General features: G+C 38.7%; 1 protein-coding gene across 4 annotated transcripts in view; it reads left to right on the top strand.

Moving 5' to 3' along the window:
- Positions 1-184: 184 nt before the first annotated feature.
- Positions 185-23961, top strand: part of CNST (consortin, connexin sorting protein) — a 95189-nt gene continuing 71412 nt past the window's right edge. The window contains exons 1-2 of one of the 4 annotated variants that reach the window (XM_058309392.2): positions 185-333; positions 761-3035. The gene's annotated coding sequence lies outside the window, so the exon portion shown is untranslated. Of the gene's footprint in view, positions 334-471; positions 3036-23961 lie in introns of those variants that run through there. The other 3 variants (XR_011645346.1, XM_058309391.1, XM_023588679.3) reach the window with 3 other exon arrangements.

The raw sequence follows: 23961 nt of genomic DNA, 5'->3' as shown, positions 1-23961 counted from the left end.
CCCCCCCACTTCCGCTTCCGCCCCGGCAAGGCCGCCGGAGGACTGCGAGTGGACGGGTGAGGAGAGAGCCCATCCGGCTTGGGCCCGGGCTCGCACTCTATGGTCGTCCGCCCGCGGCGCTTCCTCTCTAGCCGCCGCGCTCTATGCTCCGCGGGCGCCGGCGCAGCCCGCCGGGCGGGGCGGGCGCGCCGACGGGAGCCCCGAGCGGGCCGTGACAGCTCGGCGGCCGCCATGTCGGCGAGCGCGGCCGGGAGCGCGGCCGGGGGCGCGGCCGGCGCCCGGAGCTAGCCCTGCGCCTGCCCACGGCTCCCGGGTGAGGAGGGGGACGCGCAGGTAAGGACGCGGCGGCGCCTCGCGCCCTGCGCGCGCGGGCCAGGGGGCGCCGCGCCCCCGCCGGCCCCGGCTGCCCTTCCCGCTGGCGCCCCCGCGCTGCGCCCTCGGGTGGCTTCCGCCCGCGCCTGGGCGCCCCTCGGCCTCAGGCCCGCCCGGGCCTCCCGGTTCCCGCCCGGCCCGGGGTCTGGCTTTCTGCTTCCTTCTGGGGTGCGTGTGGAGGAGAGCCCTTTCCAGGGTCTCACAAAACCAAGACCGTGGGGCGCTGGTCTTGGTGGTGGCCGTAGAAACTTGGTCCTGCCCTTTCCACCCTGGAATGCGATTTGAAAGACCCGTTCCAAAGGCTCTAAAACTGGGCTGCTCGGCCGGCGTGCGGGCCGGCGCCTTGGCCGTGGACAGCGCGAGGAGAGCCGCTTCTTTCTTGATTCAGGGCTGAAGGGTCAGCTCGGAGAGCGTCGCTCCTCGGAGCCGCCGAGGCAGAGGACTCCAGCCGGCTCCCGGTTCTGAGATTCTCCAGTCCTTTCTGCTTGCTCTACCGGGAGTGGAACTGAACTTGGAATTTAAGTGCGCAAGGAAAAGGTTTCCGAGGAAGGTATCACCTAGCAAATGGTTATCCTCGAACCGATCGACTTCTCAAGGACTTTGACAGCCAAGTCTGACCTTTCTTGGGTTATAAATTTGTTAGGACTCCATAGAGTCTCTAATCCCTTTTTGAGTGTTTTTCTTTCTATTGTGCCAACTGTTGTGGAAGCCCTGGGCACTCACTGGTCTTAATTTCCATAAATTCTTTTTTCTTAAAATGTAGTTTCCTCACTGACAGTTTTCTGGAACTGACTTTTGCTTCCTCTGAACACCTGAGAAAGCCTTTATCCCGACCTATCCTTTACCGAGTTGTCTCCCCTCTTTTCTTAAAACACGTTTTACTAGATAGATTCAGAAATACAATAGGTTCCCCTAGAGAGTCCTAAATATTTTAAATCAGATAAAGCAGAATGATGTACTATTGTACAGGAAGAACATGTTCCACTACTAGATGTGTGTCATTAAATTTCTCACCTTTAAAATGTACTTGTTTTTAAATATGCTTTCCTGTTTCATAACATCTGTGGACCAAAGGTAACCTGGTCATCCTGGAGAAACTGATGTAATTTATTTTGCTTTTCAGTAATATGTGCCATTTTCTTTTGATTTTGGAAAAGAGAGTTAGGTTATAACAATAATTTTCCTTTTTTGGTGTTAACGGCTCACTTGTTTGTGGTTGAAGATGCTTGAATAGTAAAGAGCCAGAAGTGTATACATTTTATTTTTCTGAATCCTCAGGTGCCAGAGATGAAAGAAATGCCCATTTCACTTTAAAGATGAACTTTAGAATCAATATTTAGACATACTTTATCAGAAACACTTGGTTTGTGTATTTCCCATTTTATTTTCTTGGTGTGGTTTTTGCATGCAGTGCTATTTTTGCCTTTTTGAAGTAAGATTATCTTTAAATTCATGCCAGGCAAAGTTACTCTGTTGCTTTTTTTCTTTTCAATCTGCTCACTAAATTATTTTTCTTATTAATTTATCTCAAACTGGTAGAGAAGAGAAAATAATGCTTTTTCCTTTGATTTTTTGAATTACAACTCTGACTGGGAAATGCTGAGTGATAGTTCTTGCATGCTATCAGAATTGAGGCTGTGGATGTATATATAGCAGCACTGTCCAGTAGGAATATAATGCAAACCACATAACTAATTTTAAATCTTCTAGGAGTCATATTAACAAAGCAAAAAGAAACAGATGAAATGAATTTCAATATATTTTATTTAATCCTATTTATAATCTATCATAATTGCACCATCAATATTAAAATTAATATTGAGGTAATTTTTTTTTTTCTTCATTTTAAATCTTTGAAATCTGGCATGCATTTTACAGCACACCTCAGTTCAGACTAGCCACGTTTCTGGTGTACAATAATAGCCTTGTGTAGCTGAGGGCTCCTTCCTGGGCAGCAATTATCTAGGCAGTTACAGTGCCTTCCTATCCTGAGAGGATGATTCTGTGGTGTCAGTTAAAAATTGTTTTCCCTCAAGTGCTGTGATACTGAAACCTAGATGTTTCTGTGCAGGAAGAGAATGTCAAGAAATCTCTTCCTCTTGTGACTGTGTTAACACAAAGGAGGATAAATGGGTGCTTGTCAGTGATGGTTATAAGTGACTTGAGTGCTCAGTCATTTCCTGGGGTGTCATTGTTAGAGACTCAGCTAAATCTATTATCAATTAGGGAGAGCTTGAGGACCCAGGAAAAGACTGAACTTTATTACCAACAGGTAGAATCAGTTTCAGGTATAGCTAAGACTTTTGTAAATGTGCTCTATTTACCATGGTGTTTGCTATGAAGGGAAAGAGCCTATCTTTTTAGCAAAATTTAAAAAGGAAGGTGGTAAATTTTATGAATCTAAAACGTCAAAAGTCTGAGAAGTAGCAAAAGAGTAACTCTTGTTTATGGTAGTTTAGAGGGAATTCAAAGGAAATATGGCAGTTTTTATATAAAATCACTGACTTTCTGGCTAGGCGTGTGCTTTCAGTTTTTTACAGCAGGGGTGATGATTCGAACGGAAGCTTCTCTTGTTCGGAGCTGAGAGCACCTCTTGGAGAGAGAACCGTTGAGCAGCGGCCCTTCACGGGGCTCAACCCTGCATGGCTCCTGCCTTGACCCTGGTGTGTGCCGCTGTGTGCTGGTCTACGAGGATCAAAACGCAGCTGAAGGGTGGGCTGGTGTTCAGTGGGATTTAAGACTACAAGCACGCCTTCCTCCCAGCCTTTGTAGGGGAAAGAAAGTTTAAATTACCTGGCGGGAATGCATACTCCCTCTGTAAAATCTGGTTAAGTGTAGAGAGTGTGGAGTATTAGAGGATGGAAGACAGAATAGGGAAGGACAGCTCTTGGAGGTTGCTTGTTTTGTGTGATGCATACACATTATATAGGAAACTAGAGTGTTGCATTTAATCTTGATGGCTTACCATTTCGCACTGTTGGAGTTGGATATGAAAGAAAATACATTGTTTGGTTCTTAGTCTTAGGAAATTTTTATTTTAGGTATATGAGGAAGAATAATAGTCTGGCGATTTTTAAACTTTTGAAACCACCTTTATAAAGGCTAAATGGCCTCTGCAAGGAATATGTTTTTGTTGAGAAGTTATACACTTCATGTATGTGTGCCTTGCTACTGTTAAGGAGCATCCTCTCCAGCTTAGGGCCTTGATGGTCATGTGAACACAGTATTTTCTTTACTTGGAAATCTTTCCCATGGGAGAAATTATATTCCCTTTCAACCAGGGAATACTTTGTTTTTCAAGCATTTGAAATAGTTCATTTGTAATAAATATTTGTTGAAGAAATACATCATTAAGGAGTTCTGAAGTCTTATGAAAGCTTGAGATTTCATAAATTGTTTTGATCTAAATTTTGAGATTTTGCTCTTTTACATATTTAGAGAAGGAAACATTTTGCCTTTATGCCACTGAACTGTGCCATCCCTTAGGACTTCCCATTTTTCATCATCATTAGCCATGTGGAAAGAGAGTGTGTTTCTGTCAAAAAACTAACAAATCATGGACCATGATGTGGACCATTGTCTATGAGGTGCAGAGGTGCCCAAAGATGTACTTACCAAATCCGATGGATATGTCATGATGATGGGAACGAGTGTTGTTGGGGGGGGAGAGGGAGGGGGGGTGGGGATGAATGGGACCTCACATATATATTTTTAATGTAATATTATTACAAAGTCAAAAATAAAATAAAATAAAATAAAATAAAATAAAATAAAATAAAATAATCAAGACTTTCCTCCCCTTCAGGCTAGGAAGAATTCTGAAGCAGTAAGTCACAAATTTAGTCCTTTTTATTTATTGACATCTTGGTACTTGACAGTTTAATTGACAGTATTTAGGAGATTTTAGGAATTAAAATATTTTCTAATTGTAATGTTTATTATATTCTCTTATGAGAATACTTAGCCTGTTTTTCTTGAAACCTGACAAAATAATTAACATTTTCTTCCTATATTAGCTGCATTTTGTAAACCCAGTAAATTAAGCGGCTGCGATATTTTAATTTAAATGAAGTCAAAATAACACAAACACTTTTTATATTATAGATTTTGAAATAAATAAGTCTCAAAATATGTGACGTGATAAAGTATGGAATGCTGTTGTTCCTGGGGTATTTGATATATAGCACTTGTATTTTGATTTTTTGCTTGCAGCACCCGTGTTCGCTGTTTCTCTCCTCTGCAGACATTCTTAACCACTGTACACAATTAAACCTTAAAAAGAATATTCAGATGAATTGAAAAATACTGCTTAAGATTTTTTTCAGTGACGACTGACTTTTGTGAAAATGTGTTTTATTTAATAAAGCACCAAAGATTATTTTAAAATTTTTTGCTTGTGTAGCATGAAAAAATTTATTTAAATTGGGTCTTTAAAAAATTCATACCAAGTAACCTTGATTTCCTTCCTCATATTCAATTCAAATGAAAAGAGAATTAGTAGTTCATAGAAACTATGCTGATTAGAAAATTAATAAATTTCTTAGTTTTCTGAAAAAAGACTTTATTTATACGTATTTGTAACATCTTCATCCAAATTCAGTTATCAAGCTTTCTTTTCTTCAGCAAGTTACAGAATAACCCCTTGGCTACTTATGCTCCAATTGTTTATTTAAAAATTTGTTTTTGGAGTTCTTTCCATGCCAATTTGTTTTACCTGTAGCATGGGGGGAATCATTGTAAAGAGCCAAAATTAGAAACAAGGTCGTGTGACTTCCTATTTTAATCATAGAATATTTTGTGACTAAGAAAAGATGTCTTATCTTAGTATTTCATTTGTACTCTAGTTTTTATTATTGATTCAATAGGTCTTGTTTTCACTACATCTTATATTTTCACTAACCAGAGAAAACTCAGAGAAAAAAAATTTCAACTCAGGAGGTTAGTTTTTATTATGTCAAACCGTGTCTGGTGGATTTTAAGCTCCAATGCCTGCAGAGGCTTTCTGTCCTTCCCTTCTCCGTGTGCTTGGGGAAAACCTAAGAATTCCCCAGTGAACCCCAACAGGGCTTTGACCTTGATGTATATTGTTTGCCTTCTTTGAAAGCCTTAAAGAGTATGTACAAAAAAACTTGAGAACAAAACTCTGGGCTTCTTATATCCATTCAGTGGGATATTATTGAGCCATTAAAAGGAACAGTGTGTTGATAATGTTACAACATGAATGAATCTTGAAAAGATTATGCTAAGGGAAATAAGCAGGAAACAGAAGGACACATTGTTTCATTCCACTTGAATGAAATATTTAGAATAAGCAAATTCAAAGACACAGAAAGTAGATTAGAGGTTACCAGGGCCTGGGGGATTATTGCTTAACGGTCACAGAGTTTCTGTTTAGATCATGACAAAGTTTTGGAAACGGTGGTGAGGTAACAACACATCGTAAATATAACTAATGCCACTGAATTGTATACTCTTACAAATGGTTAAAATGGCAAATTTTATGTTATTTGTATGTCACCACAATACAGCTGCAAAAAAAAAAAAATATCCAGAATGCTCCTATAGTTGGTATTTAGAATATTTCTTTAGGATAAATCCCCAGAAATAAAAATACTAGGTCTTAATGTTTTAATATTCTTGCTACATATTTGTGAAATGGTTTTCTGGTAAGTTGTGCCAGCTTACATTCCTACTGAGCAGCATCTGACCGAATTACATATTCTCATTTTTTAAAAATCCTTGTTAAGTTGAAAGGCAAATGAATTGCTCATTTAGCTAGTGAAGAGGTTTTTTTCAGAAGACCAGCAGGGAATAAAGTTGGAGAGGGGACGCCAAGAGAGGGTGCAAGGCTTAGGGGCTGGGGCTTCACTCTCTAGAAGTAGGTTATCACTGTTTGGAGGGACTTGATGAGCCTCATGGTTCTCCAGGGTCCATATAAGGACTTGGACTAGAGTGGGGGAAGTGTGAATTTAAAAGGCAACTTAGTAGGCCTACAGCTGCTTTTTTTTTTTTTTTTTTTTTTACAAATTTACCATCCAGCCAGGTTGGTCCACTCAGTTTCTGGTGCCTGTACTGAAGTACCTGTCCCATTCCACCTCTCTCTTAATTCTATCTCCTGTCATTTCCTGCACAGGATACCTACCCATATACAACAACTTAACCAAACAGGGTAAAAAAGGGTGGTTGAACCAGTGAAGCCTAGGCGTTACCAGATTTATCAGTCAGATAAGCTACTCTTCCTCTTCAGATTTGGGTGGAGAGAGTAAATCAGGACTGCCGAAGAGTTTTCCACTAAGACAACTCAATATATATATTAATTCTGTAGCATTCTTAGTGACTTTTAAAATATACTATATGTTCAGTGCTCTTTAAAAGTAGGTTTTGAATATATAAAAAAGATAAATAACAATTAAAAATGGGCAAAAAGGATCTGAATAGATATTTCTCCAAAGAAGATATAAAAATGGCCAATAAGCATGTCAAAAGATGCTCATATCATTAGTTACTAGGAAAATGCTTATCAAAACCTCAACAAAATACCATTTTATACACACTAGAATGGCTATACTTTTTAAAAAACTTTAAAAAACAAAACAAAGAAGCAGAGAACAATGAATTAGCGAAGGTGTGGAGAAATTGAAACCTTCATGTAAGTGGTGGGAATATAAAATGGTGAAGCTACTGTGGGAAACAGCTTGGCAGCTTCATAAAAAGTTAGAGATATTTCCCATATGACCTAGCAATCTCTCTCCTAGTTATATACACAAAAGAAATGAAAACAGCAATCTGCGCAAAAACTTGTATGCAGATGTTCATGGCAGCATTATTCATAATAGGCCCAAAGTAAAAACAACCCAATTGTCTGTCAGGTGATGAGTAGAAAAATGAAATGTAGAGTATCCACTCAACAGAACATATTTGACAATAAAAGGAAGTAGTGATATACATGCTACAACATGGATGAACCTTGAAAACATGCTAAGTGAAAGAAGCCATTCGCAGAAGAGCACATATTGTATGATTCCATTTAGGTGATATGTCCAGAATAGGTAAATCCATAGACAAATAAAGTCAATTAGTGGTTGCCTAAGGCTGGAGTTTTTGGTGGAAATAGGGAGTGACTGCTAATAAGTTGGGCTTTCCTTTTGGAATGATGAAAACATTTAAAAATTGATTGTAGTGATGGTTAAACAACTGAATATACTAAAAGCATTGGATTGTACACTTTAAATGGGTGAATTGTATGTGAATTATATCTCAATAAAAATTAAATACTTAACAGGAAAAATATTGCCTGTTTACTATTGAAAATGTGTAAAATGTGAGAAAAGCAGAAAAAGAATTTTTTAATTCCCTGTTTTTATTTCAGTGATAAGCTAAGAGAAAATGTATAAGTTTATTCAAGATCATCAAGATCTCAACAGACATAACAGCATTCTGATACAGTATTTCAGTGCCCAAGTTGACATTTCTGTCTATAATTGTGGGGATAAAAATAATAATAATTTAAGCCCTCGAGGCAACATCACAGCATTTGTACAAAGGTTTCCCAGTAGTTGACAGAGACTGGTGGGAGAATTGAGTACTCACCTGCCCATGAAAAGTAAGGTGCTAAACTCAAAAGAACCTAGCAATTACAATTTGTATCATATTCAGATTGTGGACAGAAGTTTAATTTTTACACAGTAGCATCATAATTACTATAACATCGATGTTATTAAAATTTTTCCTGGCGATCTTGCTTTAATCTGTCGGGGTTTCCCATCCCGGTCCTGCCAAAGCAGCGACTGCAGTAAAAGGAACAAGGTGTTAGACACGCCGGCCCGCCTCGGCCGCACGGGGTAACGTTATCTCAGCTCAGAAATGAACTATATGCCGGGCACCGCAAGCCTCATCGAGGACATTGACAAAAAGCACTTGGTCCTGCTTCGAGATGGAAGAACACTTAACAGGTGTTTTAAGAAGCACTGATCAATTTGCTAACTTAGTGCTACATCAGACTGTGGCGCGAATTCATGTGGGCAAAGTATACGGTGATATTCCTCAAGGGATTTTTGTGGTCAGAGGGGAAAATGTAGTCCTACTAGGAGAAATAGACTTGGAAAAGGAGAGTGACACACCCCTCCAGCAAGTATCTATTGAAGAAATCCTAGAAGAACAAAGGGTGGAACAGCAGACCAAGCTGGAAGCAGAGAAGCTGAAAGTTCAGGCTCTTAAGGATGGAGGTCTCTCCATTCCTCGAGCAGATACTCTGGATGAGTGTTAAGTCTTTTGCTCAGGGCCATTGCTCTCGGGAAGCAAAGGCTGCAACTGAAATGAAAGTGATCCTAGTAACCTCGCGTATTTGACCAGAGACTGTAGAGTGTTGAAAATCATTCTTATTTTGAAGTCTTTCACATATGCAACATGAAGAAATCATGTGGCTGTTTTTTTTAAAATAACAAATCATTGTTTAAAGAAACGGTAACATGGACTCCTTTCTCATGTCACTGTGGAGCCAGCAACTACTTCTTTATATTGCTCTCCTTATCCCAAATTAGACTTTACAGGGGGCGGTTTTCATTTACCTGTAAATAAAATATGAATCTCAAAACTGAAAAAAAATTTTTTTTTAGTGATGGTATAGTTTTTCTTAGTATTAACTTGCAAATTTGTTTTGGTTTAAATATGTTAAGAGTTAACACATAAAATTCTGTTTTTCCATCTTTATGTGAATATGTCAATACTTAAGGACCACCGTAATTATTTCTTTTAGCAGAGCTATTCAAGAGAAATAGTGGCATAAATGGTTAGAATTGAAAGAGACCTTAAAGATATCTATCCAATCCCATGATTTTTTTTAAAGATTTATTTTTTTATTTCTTTCTCTTCTCTTCCCTTCCCCTGCCCCGCGCCAGTTGTCAGCTCTCTGTGTCCATTCGCTGTGTGTTCTTTCTGTGACGGCTTCTGTCCTTATCAGCGGCACCGGGAATCTGTGTTTCTTTTTGTTGCGTCATCTTGTTGTGTCATATCTCCGTGTGTGCGGCGCCATTCCTGGGCAGGCTGCACTTTCTTTTGCGCTGGGCGGCTCTCCTTATGGGGCGCACTCCTTGCACATGGGGCTCCCCTATGCAGGGACACCCCTGCGTGGCAGGGCACTCCTTGCGCACATTAGCACTACGCGTGGGCCAGCTCCACACGGGTCAAGGAGGCCCGGGGTTTGAACCTCGGACCTCCCATGTGGTAGGTGGACGCCCTATCCATTGGGCCAGTTCCACTTCCCATAATCCCATGATTTTTAATGCTGATGAAATTGAGGCTCAAAGGGGATATCTGTCTTGCCCAAGCCTTCTAACACGCTGTTAACAGAGCTTGGAGTTCCATGTTTGCAGCCCAATATTTTTTTCTTTTGTGCCTTATTATTTTCTTCTTTTCACTTATTAAGGGCTCACCTCTTACTATTTGTTCCTTGTACATATACTGTCTCCTCCAATACAGTACTTTTTTTTTTTAAGATTTATTTATTTGCTCCCCACCTTGCAGCTTGTTCCATTCTTTGCTGTCTCTTCTCGGTGTCCATTCACTGCATGTTTTTTCTGTATCTGCTTGTCTCCCTTTTCTGTGTCATCTTGCTGTGCCAGCTCTCTGTGGCGCACAGGCGAGCCTGCCTTCACGAGGAGACCCTGGGATGCGAACCCAGGGCCCTCTGTATGGTAGACCGGAGCCCAACTGATGGAGCCACAGCTGCTTCCCTCGAGTAGAGTACTTCAAGCATGTTCTACCTCTTAATTCTTTTTATCCTACTCCTGTTACCCCTCCCATCCACACATACATGCACTGTTCTGAGCATGGTGGTATGTACATAGTAGGCACTGAGTGCATGCTTAGTAAAAGACACCAACTTTGTTTTTAGGAGATCCGTGGACACTTGGCCTTCAAAGTATATGGTCATTGAAACATTTGGAAGTCTTGTTCTTACATGTTTTTACTTAAAAAATGTTTAATATTGAATTAGGTTTTTACCTTTTTAGAAATCATTTTGCCCTTCCCTTTTTTTTTTTTTCGGTGGGACATTGCCAAGTGGTAGGTTTTTGAAGATTGCTATGGTGAACATATTTCATTTTAGAAAGGTAGAGAACATGTGTAAAGGAAATAATTCTGATGAAAATGTTTTTGTGGTTAAAATATCTTCAAAGTGGATAATTTGTAAAAAATGAACATTTAAACAGTCCAACCAAATCCTGTTGTGCTTTGATGTTCTCCTCTCCCCCATCTCACTCCCTCAGTAGCCTCTCCCGTCTCCTCTCCACTTCCTTATTCCAGTTCTCTTTCTGAATCCTCTAACCATTCTCTGGGTGCCTCTCTTTCTGTTTTTGAACTGAGCTTCAGGTGAAGGCTATCTATCTCTGGAGCTAGAAGTCGGGTGATGTTTTGCTCTCCATCCACTGTTTCATACCAGCTGTTCAGACGATCATGAAGTATGTCTTCACTTCCCCTAGGGCACCTGAAGCCTCTTGTTAATTTAGCCTTTAGCCTCTAAATGTTCAAAAGTCCTATTATTAAATAATGTATTTTCTTAATTTCAGTAAGAGTAGTCATAATTTTTACTGGAACCAGTTTTAGTCCATTTATTTTTATTTTGTCTTTCATTTGGCCTTATAAATGGACATGGCATTTTTTTTTTTTAAGATTTATTTATTCCCCCCTCCCTTGTTGTTTTCAGTGGCTGTCTGCTCTCTGTCCATTTGCTGTGTGCTCTGTCTGCTTGTCTTCTCTTTAGGACACACCAGGAACCCAACCAGGGCCCTCCCATGTGGGAGAGAGGCACTCATTTGCTTGAGTCACCTCAGCTCCCTGGTTTGTTGTGTCTCTCATTGTCTTTCCTCTTTGTGTCTGTTTGTTGCATCATCTTGTGCCTTCTCTAGGAGACACAAGGAAATGAACCTGGGACCTCCCATGTGGTAGGCAGAAGCCCTATGGCTTGAGCCACATCCACTTCCCTCGTGGCACTGTTTTTAATGTTTTTCGTAGTGCAAAAACTTAGTTATGAATGTTCGTAAGAAGGTGAACCTTTCAAGAAGTAAACCTATAGTTGAGACAAAACCGAGAAATCTAGGTTAAAATACATTGACCTTGATTTGATTCCATTTGATGCATCTCCCTTTTAGGAAGAATTTTTTAAAGTTCTTCCATGTTTTCTTTGAATATTTAAATGCTACCCTTTAATGTGCATATAGTGTGAGCAGCAAGGATTTGTAATTACAGACTCAGAATTTTCTAACAGAAAGTAAAGAACTCATTTAATGTAATTCATTTGCTTCTTTAATTCATGCTGTTTGGAATATGCTGACTTGTCCTTATATTTAATCTTTAACTGACAATCGTGTTCTCTGATTTTAAGTTTCCACTTTATTGCTGTTTCCTACAAGATATATTTGTGGGGGGTTTTTTTGTTAACTAAACTTTAAACTTCATCCTAAGCAATATGACTGCTTTTACTGAATTCCTTCCCTTAGGCTAGAGATAGTGAAAGAGATACTTTAGTATTTTAATTAAATTGAAGGAGCGTGTATTAAACACCTGCTATACAGCTAAGGTCATGTTAGGCGGTTAGAGTTGCAAAAGAAGTTACAGGCATATTCTTTTGCCGCAAGCATTTGAATGCTAGTTGGGAAATAATACACATACATGAAACAACTTGAAAAAGCCCAAAGCAATAAATAAGCAAACTCTAGATGGTATCCATTGGATACTTAGAAAATTACAGGACTTGTTTAAGAAATTGGTCTTTGACAGTGTTTTTAAAAGATTCTAGCAGTTCTCCTATCTCCTTGTCCTAACTTGCCCCAGAATTTACCTTGTCTGTGGAATCTTCCCTTTTAGGGGCAGCACATCTCTGGAGACTACCTAGTTTGAGTCTAATTTCAACTGCTTTGTGACCTTGTATGAGGTGCTTAGTCTGGTTGTGCTTCAGTTTGCTTGTCTATAAAATGGCAGTGCTAATAATAATCACCTGGTAAGATTGTTGCAAGGGTTAAATGTGTTACTGTATGCACTAGCACTCTATAAATGTCTGTTGTTGTTATTTTATGCTATGTCATTACTGCACTAGGTTACTCCTGACAGCAGACTTAAACATAGATTTAAACTTTTCTTTGAAGTCTTATTTGAACCCAAATATTTTTTGGAATTTCATATTCCATTCTCTGCTTGCTTTAACATAAAAATAGTATCTGCCTACCCCTTTAATTTTTAGAGTCAGTTGTTGTTACCAGAAAATGCCCATTTATCATCCTGTGACTTTCCAGATCCTTAATCAGCCTTTATTCTCTCCCCTTGACTTCTGTTATATACGTATTCACTCTGCCTTGTTACCTGTAGGTTTTATACATGTGCTCTCTGGGAGCTTATACGCTCTTTTCAAGGAGAGATCCTGTCTTAATGATTAATCATGATGTTGATGACTCCAATAATATGTAGCATTTATTGAATACTTCAGCCCCTGTGTTGCTAACACTGGAGATGTGATTTCAGTCAATAGGACTTATATTTTAAGAAATTCAGCCATAAAACCTAACCAGAACAGCCATCCACTTCACTTCTCCTCTTAAATCTTTCCCCAATGTGTATTTGTTATCATTTATTTAAGGGTTTTCCTAAAATTTACACACTGGAAGAGAATGTGTTCATTCAACAGACCTTCCTTGAGTGACTACTGTGCATCTAGTACTAGCAAAGGCACTAGGAAGAAATTTTAGGAAGGTAGTATCTGGTGATTAACAGTGTGTGCTGGGAAGCGGACTTGGCCCAGTGGTTAGGGCGTCCATCTACTACATGGGAGGTCCGAGGTTGAAACCCCAGGCCTCCTTGACCCGTGTGGAGCTGGCCCATGCGCAGTGCTGATGCGTGCAAGGAGTGCCCTGCCACTTGGGGGTGTCCCCCACATAGGGGAGCCCCACGCGCAAGGAGTGCGCCCCATAAGGAGAGCCGCCCAGCGCGAAAGAAAGTGCAGCCTGCCCAGGAATGGTGCCGCCCACACAGAGAGCTGACACAGCAAGATGACGCAACAAAAAGAGACAGATTCCTGTGTAGCTGACAACAGAAGCTGACAACAGAAGCCGACAAGAACACACAGCAAATGGACACAGAGAAAAGACAACAGGGACGGGGGGGAGGGGGAAGGGGAGAGAAATAATTAAAATAAATCTTTAACAAAAAAAAAAAGTGTGTGCTCTAACAGTGTAGAATTTATTTAGATTTTAAAATAACCTCCTGTCATCATCTTTTGAGGCCTATATACGGATTTCATTCTTGACATGTGAATATATCAAGTATATTCAATCAGAAATTAAATGAATGCATAAAAATATTGTCATCTTTTTTTAGACAGTTCTGAAAATTAGCTCTACATATTTTATCACAATCAGCAGAATATTGTTTAGCCGTTTTCATAATATAGTTTTTGCATACCTTAATTTAAAGACTAGGGAAAAAGGTACGAACAGTTATCAAGTTGCTTTTCTCTGATTTACAAGATTGACTCAGGAGTGCTGTCTTCCTGAATGGATTCTTCGTCTTTTATAGTACTTCACACATAGTAGGCCCTCAAATACTTGATTGATTTCAAGAGAAAGGGGCGATTTTTTTTAGTTCTTTTATTATTGTTCCTAATTGAATTATTTTCTGAAGATTGAGCATATATATATGAATTTAATTCTGAGAACATCAGTATCTTTCTGAAGTTTTCTTTATAGTATCCATTTTTAAAATGTAGTTTATCGAAACATGTGCTCATACCTGGAATCTTTGCTAGGTTGTTTCCTTATGCCTTTAGGTGCTATTTATTTCTCTGTATTGCACGTAATTGTATGCTTTTTAAAATTCCATTCATGGATATGGTAAACAGCCACACAAGATATATCTTCAGCTGGTATCTCTGTAATGTATCCCCACCCATCCCAGTCTTTTGGAAAGAATTATTCTGGGCCCTAGTAAAGCACACTGTTGATTAAGTGGACTCCCTTATAGCTACAGACTCCTCGAGCTGCTGACTGAAAAGGACAGCTCAGGGGTAAGGCCATCCGTCTCCACAATCAGAACAGAGAGAATATCCCCTTCCCTTACATCCGGTTTTCCTTAAATGCTTTATGTCTCTCTCCCTCTGCCTTTTTCCTACCTGCAGTCCATCCAAGTGCATACTCACACACCTTTTTAAGCACAATTTTCTTTGCCAAGTTTCTCCTCATCCCTATGAAGATTCTAGTATGAAAATAATTCAGTGAAGATTTTATGTAGTGGGAGTTTTGGGTTGCACTGTGTTAATATTTTTCTCAAGTCTTCTGGGAATAGAATTTTTCAAGTGAAATTTACATGTAAAGAAGTTGTGGGGAAATATAAAAACTCGAATTATTTAAAATTTGATAAATTTATATAGCTGTAACTATGTTTAGGGTATGTACTTTCACTTGAGAAATAACTTATTCTGGAATATTAACAACTGACAACAGTCAAGCATTCTTGGAAAAAAATAGTTCATTCCTTTGTATTTTAGGAATACATGTAGGATAGGATTTTTTTTTTTTTTTTTTTTTTAATTTTTTTGAGGTGCCAGGGATTGAACCTGGGACCTCGTAAGTGGAAAGCCAGCACTCAACCACTGAGCCTCATCGGCGTCCCTGAGTTGATTTATTTTGTTTATTTTTCTTGTTGTTGTTGTTTTTTTTTTTTAGGAGGCACTGAACTGAACCTGAGACCTCCCATGTTAGAAGCAGGTGCTTAACTGCTTGAACCTCAGCTCCCTTAAAATGTATTTTTAATGTTGAAAATTATGAATAAGATTGTCCATAATTCATCTAGAATAAAATATTCAAAAAAATAGAACCTTTTTTTTTAAAGGTTGCCAGAAATAAACAGGAATTGGAGAAATGTAAAGATTTTGGGGTAACTTTATTTTAAGGTGATTCCATCTTAGAGAAAAGTTGGAAGAATAGTATAAAGAACTCCCATATGTTCTTTAACCAGATTCACCATTTGTTTACAGTTTGCCCCCTTTGCTTTATCCTTTTCATTTCCTCTGTGTGTTTTGAAATGTGCGTTATACATAGACAAACAATACATAGATTTTTTTCTGCACCATTTCAGGTTACATTGCAGACATCATGTCTTTTAACCCTTGTATTTCCTGAATACAAGGATGTTCTCTTATATAGTTGCAGTGCAATGATCAAAATCAGGAAATTTAACATTGATACAATATTGTCTAATCCACAGTCCATATTCAAATTCTGACAGTTTAACATGTCCTTTATTCCTCTCTCTTTATTCCCAGTCAAGAATCTTATCCAGGATCATACATTGTTTCTTTTTTTTTTTTTTCAAGATTTATTTATTTCTCTGCCCCCCCCAGTTGTCTGTTCTCTGTGTCCATTTGCTATGTGTTCTTCTGTGACTGCTTCTATCCTTATCAGCGGCACCAGGAATCTGTTTCTTTTTCTTGCGTCATCTTGTCAGCTCTCGGTGTGTACAGCGCCATTCTTGGGCAGGCTGCACTTTCTCTCACGCTGGGCGACTCTCCCTACAGGGCGCACTCCTTGCACGTGGGGCTCCCCTACTCGGGGGACACCCCTGTGTGGCAGGGCACTCCTTGCGCGCATCAGCACTGCGCATGGGCCTGCTCCACACAGGTCAAGGAGGCCCCGGGGTTTGAACCACGGACCTCCCATGTGGTAGGCGGATGCCCTATCCATTGGGCCAAGTGTGCTTCCCTACATTGTTTTTTGCTGTCATGTCTCCTTAGTCTCTCTTAATTTGGAGCCTTTCTTTGTCTTTATTGGTCTTGGCATTTTTGAAGAGGACAGAGCATTTATTGTGAAGAATGTCCCTCAGAGGTTAGATTTAGGTTATGCATCTTTGGCAGGAATATTGAAGAAGCGGTATTATGTCCTTCTTAATCCATCATATCAGGAGGCACATGTCAGGTTGCCCCATTATTGATGATTTTATCTTTAATTGTTGTTTGAGGTGGAACCTGTCAGATTAAACCCACTGGTTTTAATATCTATTAATGATTCTTGCCTAAGTATTACTGTAATGGTTGCAAAGTGGTGATTTATATTAATATACATATTTTTATATAACTGTGGCTGTATTTAAATTATTGAAAGCAACACATAAAGATGCCATTTTAATAGTTATTGTTAATGAGATGTCCTTTGATTTTGTACTATCTTGATAGTTGAGAGGTCTTTTGATGCCAAACTGAGACTATTATAAAACAGAAACCTTTCCATTGATCTTGTCAGATGAGCATTTAATGTGCACAGGTGATACAGGAACACAGTTGTATGTTACTTGTAACTTTTCTCTCAATCCTTAGATACAAATTGGGGCTATCCTTAAATGCAAATCAGAGCCAAGAAAGCCAAGTGTGTTCTATCACTTACTGATGACAATTATTGAACTTCTTTGCTACTTTACTTAATCTGTAAGCTAAGGCTTTTTCATACTAAGCAGAACACACAACCATCTACAGTTGCCCTCTCTGACAGTTTCCCATGTTTGGAAGCTGTAGAGAGTAGAGGTTGAAAGCATGAGCTGTGAAACCTAGGTTTGAATCTTAGCTTTGTCATTTATTAGCTTTGTGGCCCTGATCTTAAACCTCTTTGCTTCAGTTTCTGCATCTTAAAAATGGAAATAATTGTGTGTCCTTCACAGAGCAGTTCTGAGGATTAAATGAGCTAATTATATAAGATACAGTGCAGTGCCTGGCACATAGTAATTGCCTGGTAAATATTAGCTTTTAGTAGTATTTAGCTGTTACTGATTAGCAACTAAATGTACTAAGTGTGAGATATTTGAGCATGTGCTTTTCTCTTTCTCTTCTTTTTGGTAGAATGCTTTCTTTACATGAAAACATCTTTCTACTTCATAGTCCATAAGAAGTTTATAAATTTGTTCGCCTCAGAGAGTGGTTTTAGTCATGTCAAATATAAATAATATTTCCATACCCGAGTTTGAAGACTTGGGTCTGTAAATGCAAATTAAAAGTTTACTATCATGTAATATGTTTTTCTTTAACCTGTTGAAGGCTAGAAAATTATTTAGTAACAAGTAGAATAAGGGTAATGATGAGAGATAAGGCAATTATGGATAATAGAAATGACTAGGGAACATGATTTTGTGTTCATAGAAATGTATCATTTTCTTGGGATAGATCATAAAACAAATTTTAAATGCTATTTTTATATGATGGGAGAATTGTAACTATTGAGGGGAAAAAACACATAAAGTTGAGAAGGGCCTAAAAGGAGAAATGTTGGAGAATTAAGTAAAAAAGACCTGGCTAGGATTTTCCAGGGAAGACCTTCATAAAATAACATTTCTTCTTTTACCAATCTCTTCAGTTTTCAAGAGTTGTTTTTCTCTTGCATTCTCAAGAGAACATTTGCATTTTTACAGTTTTACTTTTCTTTAAAACTTTTTACAAAGGTAATATGAAAAAATTTTGGTTTTTAGTTCTGTTTCATGGTAAACATTTTTTGGTAATTTTGCAGAAATGTTACTTGCTTAACTGATTCCCTCAAATAGTAACCTACTACTACTTTGGTTTATCTTGTTCATGAGACTGAGAGAAATGTTTTACAGAGAAAACGTTAAGAGCAAATATTTTTACAGTTTTATTGGGTCTTACAGTTTTAATGGTATTCAGTATAATTTAATGCCCTTTTGATTTTTGTAGAGGTATTTTTAGGTTAAAGTTTAAAAGATAATTGTAAACTATTGTATCAGGAATTATGGAATTATTGACATCTTATAAATGCCCCTTATTTTTAATGAGATGAAACTTTCAGATATAATGTTACAAATTTCCATTTAATTGATCCTTCACACGGAGACTAGCACTCTTAACAAAACCAAAAGGTTAAGTTATGCATAATTATAAGTTGCTGTTGGTCTTCCTTTCTTTCCCCCCCCAATCTATTCCTGACAACTCAAGGAAAGAGGGGGGTATAGCTGAAGGTGAGGGCAGAGTCAGCTAGAGAAATGGGAAATAGAGATGGGAAGCAGGTGCCTGGTGGGCGGGGGGGTTCCTCCCCCCCCCACCATCTGCCTCTGGGCCGAGTCCCAGCCGTGTCTTGGATTCCTCACTCTCTTTTACCTTCTCCATGGTCTCATCAGGAGTCCAGGCTGTTAACTCCTCCACCACAGTCTTTCTCATTTGTTCCACCATTGTCATCCCAGGTCAGGCCTCAGCTCCCATGTCTCTCAACTGGTCTCTGGCCCACTTTTCCTCTGACCAGTCATGCACACCAGCATTGGCGTAGTCTGCACACAGCACGCTTCTGCATCCATGGCCCTCTTGGGCAGAAGTCTTTAATGGCTCCCTGAGCCCAGCTGCAACTGCGGGTTTTGGTCCTGTAACAGTCCACCAGCTGTTTGCAGTGAGAGCAGTACAGAAACCAAGAGCAGCATTTGGGTAGGGTAAATTATATCTGAAAGTAATAATTTTCAAAATCGGGTTTGTACTTCGTATGTCTTCCCCATCCCCCATTTTTTCTAATAAATGGTTTATGGCCTACTGGAAATTAAAAAAGAAAAAAAATAAATAAAAACAGGTCCTTCTCAGCAGGTGGTTTGAGTAGCACTGGTCTAAATTCCCTTGTCATTGTGATGGAGCCCTGCCTTGCCACATCACTCTCATCACGTGCTGCTTCCCCACAGCACTTGCATTCCAAAGTCCAAGTATTTGCTGTTCTTAAAACCCATCCAGTGTTTGCCCACCTCTTTATTGTGCCCATGTTTGTTTCTTTTGACGTTCCCTTTCTCTGTACTTCAGATAGGGTGCAAGTAGGCAGAAGGACTGTACCACCTGGGAGCCGGGTTCCAGTGTCCTCTGTCCTATCCCTCACTCTGCTACCTTTGCACTGCTGCCCTGGTTTGAGGACCAGGTGTGAAGATGGGAAGGCAGCTCAACCCACCAAGAGTGCCTGGAGCCCCTCAGAGGAGCACAGGGCGAGGACGCCTGGGCAGTGCTCTCGCTGACACCAGCTCCTGTGCAGCTGTGGGTGTCGCCTGCATTTCTTGGGCAAAGGGCACAAGCCACGCCGATGGGTGACTGGTTGAATACCTCATGAAAATCAGTGCTTCGTGGATATTGAGTGTCACCTATTTAGTGGCTTTAACATTTGGTGGTACTTGGTTCTTTCGTTCCTTCCTGTCTGTGTATAGCACATACATGCTTTACTTACTTTTTTCTGTATCTAACATTTCACAAGCTACTTCCTTCTATACTTAGTTTCATCTCTCTTCCTTATTTGTTTCTCTTGTTTTCTATAATATTCTTAATCCTGCATATTCTTAAATATTTATACATTATGCCCGTCCCACAAGTAAAAGTAGTTTTTCTTCTGTGAACTCTCCACTTGCCTGCCATTCATCACATTGTTAGGGCAGGGTATGTAGACATGTCTTTATATTCCATTTCCTATTAGGATTAAACTATCTAAGTCTCCTCATCCTTTCTGTATCTAGTAAGTACACTTTGTTCTAGTAGGTAGTCACAATTGATCCCATTGACATCTGGTTAGCTCAGTGAAAGCACTAAACTTCTGAGGTCGCAATTTAGTCTCCATGTGGACGCTTATTTGCTTAGCTTCCTGTCCTCATATAACCCTTTAATGCTGGTCAGGTGTGTGCTTTTCGTTACATAGGGCACTGGGTAAGAGAAGTAGCACCTGTATTGTATAAAATAGTTCAGTACTCCTGGGGCTTGAGCTTTCCTGTTCCCATTCATAGGGCAACATTATAGCATTGTTTTTCAAGGTAAGGGAAGGTAGATAATAAGGTGGCAGAAGAAAATGCCTGAGTTTGCCTGTAGCTGTTCTTTTTAAGTAGAGAAAAAGAGATTGCAGCTCAATACATAAGGAACTAGAAAGTGGTGTTGGTTTTAGACTTGAAGCAAAAAAAGCCTAATGTCAGAGAACTTGGAAACTGATAACTAGTATCATCAAATGTTAAAGTTAGAAGGAACCTTAGAGGAAACTAGATCCCAAGAGATGACATAACATCAGCATTCAAGTTTTCTGATTCTCTAAGTCAGTATGTTGACTCTCTTATGTAAATACAAGAATTTAGTTCTATATCTATGTTAGAAAAATCCAAAATTGCTAAGTAGAAATAACTTGAGATGAAGTTTGAAATGTACTTCAACAAAAGAAGTGGCACTTTAGAACTAAACCATGCAAAACCATACAAAAAGTTAGTGAGTACCATTATGAGATCTAAGTGACAGGTTAAAATGAGGGACCATTGCTTTTTTTACATTCTGGCATACATTTGAGTACAATTATAATATGTCAGGTTTTTATGAAGTCATTCTTTTAAATAACTAGAGGAAGGATTTTAGAAACTGCATCCAGTTTTCCACATAAAGGAACAAGTATGAATGAAAATTGAATTGAGATAGATTGAAGAAATGTCCTTTCTTTCCATTGAAGCATAGCTATTGACACTTTGTACCCATGTAAAAGGTTAGGGTATAAGATTCTCCTCTTAGCTATTTTGTGTTTATTTGAACCATGATATTGAGTTGTGGACAGTATGTATAATCAAGCAGAACAAAAACTATGAATTTATAGTGGAACTAATTTTGATGAGCCCTCCAGTGCCCCTACAACCTTCCATATCTGCCAGATCAGCTCTTATACCCATTTCCCCACACTGGCTAACTGGCTTTCTCAAACCTCTCTGCTTCACGAGCCCCTGCGCCCCAAATACTCCCCCACCCCTTACTTTCAGCACATATTTTATCCCCTACTTCCCTGAGAAAGATGCATCATGAAATGGGAATGCCTCCTACTATGCTTGCATCCTCCATGCATTCTTCCACCTAGAAAACATGCCCCTTAGCCCGGAGTTGTCCCTCTGTCTGTGCCCTGGATGCTGTCCCACCTCTGAGACACTGCGCAATCTTGTGTTTATCTTTAACTCCCTTGTTCTCCTCACCTTCCTCCCAACTGGCCCTTTCCTTTCCTGTAATGATGGTCTCTCCCATCCTGGAAAAAGGAAAAGAAACTTATTTAAAAATCAGCAGTAGTGACTTTTCTAATATGTAAAGATGACCTCATGTTACTTCTTTGCTTAAAAAACCTTCAAAGTGGCCCTACTTGTGCATTTAATGATTTGTAAGACTTTAGAGCTCTGGTTTTATTATAGCCATTAACCATCTTCTTTTTGTTTCCCCACCTTCCCCTGCAAAGTACAACACAGCATTTACTCATTTGTTAGAAGTTAAATATAGTGAATTTTCTTAGCTATTTTGACTATAATTTCATATCTATCCACTGCTATCATTGAACACAGTGTTAGCTCTGTTCTTTGTCTTAAGCAGTTGCAAAATAAACCGTGGAACTCAGGATAACAATTATTTATTGAACATCTAAGAGATTTGAGATCAATAAAACATTTTTTAGCTGTGTATCAGCTCTCAAATTGCTCAGGACTTCTGTCTATATACAAAGAATATGTAGGTTGATATGCTTGTTTAAAAACAGTATATGATTATTAACATTCACTCTAATATAACTTAGAAGTTTGTGAATATAAATTCTCAGTCTAGTATTTATTTTAAAGAGAGAAAATATTCGTAAGTAAGTGTGAGACAAGTGGATATTGTAGGTAAAATTTGTTCACCTTAGTGACGTGCGTTTACCAGGCCTAGTGCATATCAGTGATTGGATTTTAAAACTAGAAAACAGATTTCAGTAGTTACTCTTTTTATTTTATTTCTCCCTTAGCAACTCATTTAAATGTAATTTTCTTAAATTAGTTAAATTATTAGAGGAGAGCAGATGTCACTTAGTGATTGAGTGCCTATTTCCCATGTACAGTGCTTCCCATGTATAAGGTCCTAGGTTCAATTCCTGACACCTCCAAAAGAAAAGTTATTAGACACCATTTTGAATGAATTCAAAAGCTGACACTTATTTCTTCATTGTTCTCAAATCTTGTAGAATTTTAAAATAATAAGTGCTACCCTTAAATTCCATGTCTAGAGCAATATCAATTATTGTGTTTTTTAGGTCTAGAATATCCATTTGGTGGGATTTTTTAAGGTTTCTAGTTCTCTTCTGTGTACTTAATTCCTTGAATATTTTCATAATAGTTATTTTTAAGTTCCTCTAGGGTAACTTTAATATATGCTGTCCTATGAATTCTGTTGCCTGCCCCTCTGCCCACCCCCTCAGATTTTGATCAAATCTCAATCTCTTTTATGCCTCGTTATTTCAGATTATATTCTGGATATTATAGGTGAAAACTTGTGGGGATAATTCGGTTTGTTTTTTTCTTCCAGGAAACTATGTTAAGGGCCATTCCCCTCACTTTGGTGGGGATGAGGTGTCCCTGCAGTGTTTCCTGTGGCAGCTGGTCTGTCCGAGGTCTACCTGTTCTAGGTCCCACCTGACAGTCTAGCCTGAACTCCAGCTCTGCTGCCAACTTAGAGTCTGCTGGGAGCACAGCTCTTTTGGCCTCCAAATATAACTCTCTGCCAGCTTTTCTAGTTGCTATCAGCAGAAGAAGTTGGTCTGAAAAGAACTAATCTGCCCTCAACAAAGAAGACATTTTTTATCCTTTTTTAATGTTTATTTTTGCAGTGTATACTGGGTGCGTGGTCAATTTCTTTAGTCATTAAGAGTACACTATCCAAGCTTAGAGACTCTCACACTTTATTCCCTCTTCTCTTTAGCTGTGATGTTACTTAGTAAATACTGTGACTTGCCTAGTAGAAAGTATCAAATGCTTGAGAATGATTTCTGTCAGGGATGCTGTAAAGATTAGCACGTTAACCCAGAGAAATCAGTTCATCACATTTAAGGAATACAGAAAATCAGTAATCTTAATTGGCTTCATAACCTATTTTTCTAAATTCTCTGTAGCTGAAGTGCATTTCAAGATATTTGAATTTTTTTGTATTGTTGTCTTCTTAAAGGTACTGCTTTAAACAAAATTTGATGTTTAAAAAAGTATATATCTGGGAATAGTTGGTTTTTAAAATAAATATAAAATTGATTATCGTGGTTAAGGGTGAAGGCTGGAGAATCAGATTCTCTGGGTTTGAATTCCAACTTTGACACATGCTGCCTGTGTGACCGTGGCCTATTAACTTTTCTATTGCTGTTTCTGTCTATAAAATGGGAATAATTATAGAACTACCTTGTAGGGCTTGATGTGAAGATTAAATTATATTTAAGTAATCAAGCTAAAACGTGACTGATCCTTAGTAACTTGATTTCTATTAATATTGTGTTTTCAGATAATACAAGTTATGTGGTCTGGTTTCTTAAGAGATGGGTCTAATAAACCATTTGCCACTATATTATCAAGAATTAATGTTTTAAAGCAATATATAGATTAATCCATATATTTAATGATTAAAGTATAGTTTGTTTATGTCACTAGTTATGTTGCAAAGTGCTCATAGTGTAAAAATAAGCCATTTTCCATGATGACAGTCATGTGTAGCAGTAAATATGTTTTTGTTTTAAAAAAGGTAGTTACAGTATGAACCAAAAAGTATTTTCCAGTTCTGTATTTTATCGGTTGTAGCTTCGA

Source organism: Dasypus novemcinctus, chromosome 13 (assembly GCF_030445035.2).
Source record: "Dasypus novemcinctus isolate mDasNov1 chromosome 13, mDasNov1.1.hap2, whole genome shotgun sequence".
NCBI lineage: Eukaryota > Metazoa > Chordata > Mammalia > Cingulata > Dasypodidae > Dasypus > Dasypus novemcinctus.
The sequence above is the reverse complement of the archived record's forward strand: the minus strand, read 5'-3'. Positions and strand labels throughout refer to the sequence as shown.